The sequence below is a fragment of the Microtus ochrogaster genome, linkage group LG9, assembly GCF_000317375.1.
Source record: "Microtus ochrogaster isolate Prairie Vole_2 linkage group LG9, MicOch1.0, whole genome shotgun sequence".
NCBI lineage: Eukaryota > Metazoa > Chordata > Mammalia > Rodentia > Cricetidae > Microtus > Microtus ochrogaster.
In genome coordinates, this window is record NC_022034.1 from 11,647,083 (window position 1) to 11,651,764 (window position 4,682).

Genomic DNA, 4,682 nt, shown 5'->3' on the forward strand with positions numbered 1-4,682 from the left:
AAAAAAAAAAATTAGAAACATTAACAGACTAACGTCCTCCACTAGGGAAAGAGACATATAACACAAGCCCAAATGGTAGGGATTGGGAGAGGCAGTATAGCTTCCAAAACCCCTGAGAGCTGACTAACCCTCAATCAACCTGTGAGATGGTAAATATCAGGAAACATAAACAGCGGCAGATAAAAATCCCTAGCAACAAAGATCGCTAGGATCAAAAGGTAAGATCTGTCAGGACCCTTTCCCAGCACTTGGGAGGCAGATGGGTCTCTGTGGGTTTGAGGCCAGCCAGGTCTACAGAGCAAGTTCCAGAGCTGGTAGCCAACTCTGTCTCAAAAAAAAAAAAAAAAACAAATAAATAAGTAATTCGACCGATATTTATGAAATGAAAGCTAGTAAAGTCAGATTAACAGTGGAAACAATAGTTTTAAGGAACAATGCATCACTAGCAACAGGGGGTCACCTCGTAAAGACAAAAGTCTAATCACCTGAAAGGTACTGTTAAGCTTAGTGAAACTGTTTAAGCCCACCATTTTATTTAGTCTTTTGTTTTATATTTTAAGTTTATTTTTTATAAAGTTCCTAGAACCTCATGTAAGCATGCTGTATTTGTAACATTTCCATCCCTCCCTCGCTTCTCTCTCCAACACGCCCACTCTGGCCGACTTAGACCCCTTCTGTGGTTCTCTTTACTTATATGAGCACGTGCTCACCTGAGTACATTTATTGCTGCTCACATACACAAGTGTTTGGAGCTGATCACTCAAGCCTGACAAGGGTCTTGTCCCTGGAGAGCCTTGACTCCCCCTCCTTCAGCAGCCACTGAATGCCAGAACTCTTCCCTGCGGGTGGGGCCCGAGGATTCCATCCCATCGGTATGCTGCTGGTGTGGTCATGATGCAGGCTGTCTGGGCAACCTCATGCGCACAGAGAAGGCACACAGGAAAGAACAGCAGACACATCACATCAGGGCGTTCTTGACAGGGTCTCGTCACAAAGCCCAGACTGGCCTCGAACTTAGATCCGCCTGTCTCCATGCCCCTAGAGCTAGCATTACAGGTGGACAGCACTACACCCTGATGAAAGCTACCAAGTTTTAAGCGGTTAAAGTCAAGCTATTATTTAACTTTCAGATGATCACTATAAAGGCAAAACACAGTAAAAACAATCTTTGCCAAACTCTTCACTTCCTAATCTCTTCCTCCTTTCCTAAAGACTGTTTCATGTTTCTTACAGAATCTTTCTCTGACTACACATACAGACAGGTAAGACATAAAATACTGTTGTGTGAAGTGCCCAGGAAGCATCTCTAGGTCTCCTGCGCTATAACTATACAGCTAGGTATGGTGGCACATGCCTGCCATCCCAGCACCTTTGCACAGAGGCCTGCAACCGCTGGGAGTTTATCTTGGTCTACAGAGCAAGTTCCAGGCCAGTGAGGGCCCATGTCAAAATCAGAACAAAATTCTCCCCAAACAAACTATTTTAAAAAGTCTTGTGTGTGTGCATGTGCACACGTTCATGCATTTGTGCATGTGTCCACATGTGTGTGGAGGCCAGGAGGTCAGAGGTCACATAGGTGGCCTTTCTGGTTCTCCATCTTATTTTGAGACTATGTCTCTCGCTGACTCTGACAGGCTGGCTGGCCAGGGAGGCCTTCCCAGTGCTCTAACTACAGATGCACTAGTTTGGGCTTTTTTTTTTTTAACTTGGATTCTGGAACCCAGGTCCCCATCCATGTACATGTCACCGATCAGCCGATCTCAGCCACTCGGCTTTAATTCTTAAGACTCTTCTGGTAGGATTTCTATTAATCAAATAAAGAGGTTTTTGCTTGGAAGAGACTACAAGGTTGCTTTCTAACTGTGCCCATGGATGCAGTCTGGTGAAGAGCCTCGTCTCCTAGCCAGACTGCTAAGGTTCCACACTCATTTGATTCAACCATAAGCTGCATAACAGATCTGGAAAGTGAAGTTGAAAGGCAAGACACCAGGAATTCCAGAATTTTATTATTCCTATAAAGTGACCGTGTAAGCACAACAGGATCCAAATCAACCAGCGAAGCCTAACTCCAGTATGGAACTTACAGTTAATCACGTGGCTATAGGCCGACTGCCATTAATTGTGTTTATTTTGACACAGACAAAAAGTTCTCAAGACTTGATCTTTGAAATGAACTCATGTTTACTCAGATTCACTGCAGGATTATGTCAGAGCATAATCTCAGGGGACACCTAACGGAGGTCACGACAGAAACCCTCCATCCGCCCATCCCTCACTGTGTTTGTTAAATGAGACCTGTCTCCAAGCAGTGTACTCAAGCGCAGTCCAGCACTCGACTGAAGAAAGATGAGAAACAAGCCCAGATGATCCCTTTAAAATGTTCAGTTGCTGATTTTGACTTTAGCAGAAGAACTGCCCAATTAAAGTTCTTTTTGTCTATTATGACTTTACCAAGAACTCTTAAAGTAACGAGATTCAGGATGACTAGAGAGATGGTCCAGTGGTTAAAAGCACTGGCTGCTCTTCCAGAACCTATATGGGAGCTCACAACTCTCAGTTAACTCCAGTTCCAGGGGATCCAGTGGTCTCTTCTAACCCCTGTGGGCACCAGGAAGGCATGTGGTACACAGATGTCCATGTGGACAAAACACCCATACACAAAAAATAATTTAAAAAAAAACATGGAACTTCAGAGTATATTCAAGGAAATCTATTAAGAACAAGGAAGACGAAAAGAGTGTCTGAAGAAAATACCATCCTCCAGGAAATCCTTTGGCAATCTCAGCAATACCTCAAACGTCCAGATGAAGCATTTATTTCCCAACACTCAGCTCTTACAGCCAAAGCTCCAGTACCACTTGAGCTTAGAGTCCATCATCATTACTAAGTACATCTAACCACCTACAGGAATAAAGGAAGGAGAAAAAATCAAACTGTTCCGCAGTAGGAAAGGGAAGGGGCTGGGACAAACAACAGTGACAACTTGTCTCTCTGGGAACAACTGAAAAAGACGACTCTGGTTTGTCACAAGAAGCATCTGGGAACAGAAAAGCTAGACAACTGCAGAAGGCTTCCCTTCTAATGACTGCTTCCCAGCCAGCCCCTTTCTTCAGTCAGCAATGGTCTGTCACCCAGTCCACGTGGGGATGCCGCCACCAGGAACTGTGATTACGAAGTGGGGAAGGGCACCAAGGGCCAGGAGAGCTGGAATTTGCCTTCAGAGAAGCAGATAACAAGGGAGGAAATGTTTACACGGCTAAGGACTAAGAGACTTGTGTTCAGTGAGGTCACAGGCAACTCAACTTCAGAACAAGGACCACCGTGCTTTTTCCACTAGAAACGTTAAAGTTCAAGCTTCACCGGCAAACAAACGTTTCATTAAGCATGGGCATGAGCATTTGCTGCCAAGCGAAAACAGGCATGCGCGCCTCAGAGCCGTCAGAAGTATTACAAACCGACTCCTACAGATTAGGGTTCACGTCACAAACCACTGTCACGGGTGCAAGACAACTATGCACTTGGACTCGTAATTTCTGAAATGTTTGGCAACAAACCTCAAAATCAAATTTCCTTAGAAATCTTTCGATTGAATTGGGTTTTATTGCCAACAAGGTGGTCACAAAATCAGGATGTTCAAGAGATGGGCAGTTGGTTCATATCTGATAAAACCAAGCAACGACATAGCCCAGATAGACTAACGAGGCAATTCTGATGACAGCGACCCTAGCAAGTTCCCTGGGGAAGCCTCATTTCTGTATAAACACTCCACCTACAGAGATGGAGCATGGAATCTGTCTGGGCCCCAACTTCAACAGACCAAGCGGTATCAGGCACTTCTCATCTCTCAAACTCCTTCACATTTTAAAAAAAATTATCCTCCATAAACTCCCACTCGAAAATAAAAAAGTTTGCATCAACCCAGAAGCAGCTTAGATAATTCAAAAATAATTGTGGAAAGACATGCTGATGTTTGACATAATCAGAACTCCACGGATAAGTTAATCCACTCCCCACACATCACATCACAGATCCATCAGGGGCTCACCTATGGTACTTCCTCCCACCTCAGGTCCTCATTTCCAAGGTTCAGGCTTTTCTCGAGGGCTATTTTATCCCCAAGTAACTACTGAAACCGCACAAGAAAAGGGAACCGGAGAGACGAATTTTTGCAGACTCAGATAGCAAAAACGGACTGCTAATTTCACAAACAGCAGCATAAAATAAGCAAACCAAGATTCCTGGCCAGTCACCAAGCAGGAACCAAAGTTCCTTCCACTAAGCAATTCGGGCCTTGGCCCTTTTTTCTTGTTGTTGTTTCTCTTCTGCCAGCAAACACATAACCTAAAAGCACAGTCATTTCCCTCTTGAAATTTATTCACTCCGAAAACGTCCCATTCAAACCGAAAAGACAGCAAACCAAAAGGAAAAAATGAGAGACTTAGAGGCAGTGGGCGCGGAGCGCGGCTCCGGGAGGCTGCAGCGTCCTCCCCGCCGGGCTCGGCCCCCTGGCGCGCGGGGCCGCAGACCGGGGAGGGAGGCAGGCGACGGGCGGCAGCCTCCGGGGATCCGGGGGTCCAGGGCTGCGGGAACTTTCCGTCCCGGGGCGCCCGCCTCGGCTCTGGTGAAAACTTTGCAAAGCCGCCTCCCGGGAAGCCGACCCCAGCGCTCCTCCGCTCCGGTGC

At 45.9% G+C, this 4,682-nt stretch overlaps 1 protein-coding gene across 1 annotated transcript in view; it reads right to left on the minus strand.

The window, feature by feature from the left end:
• The window catches only part of Snx9 (sorting nexin 9), an 85,992-nt gene extending 81,902 nt beyond the window's left edge, over positions 1 to 4,090 (minus strand). The window contains exon 1 of the mRNA XM_026787459.1: positions 4,046 to 4,090. The gene's annotated coding sequence lies outside the window, so the exon portion shown is untranslated. The remainder of the gene's footprint in view (positions 1 to 4,045) is intronic.
• Between the last annotated feature and the right edge of the window lie 592 nt (positions 4,091 to 4,682).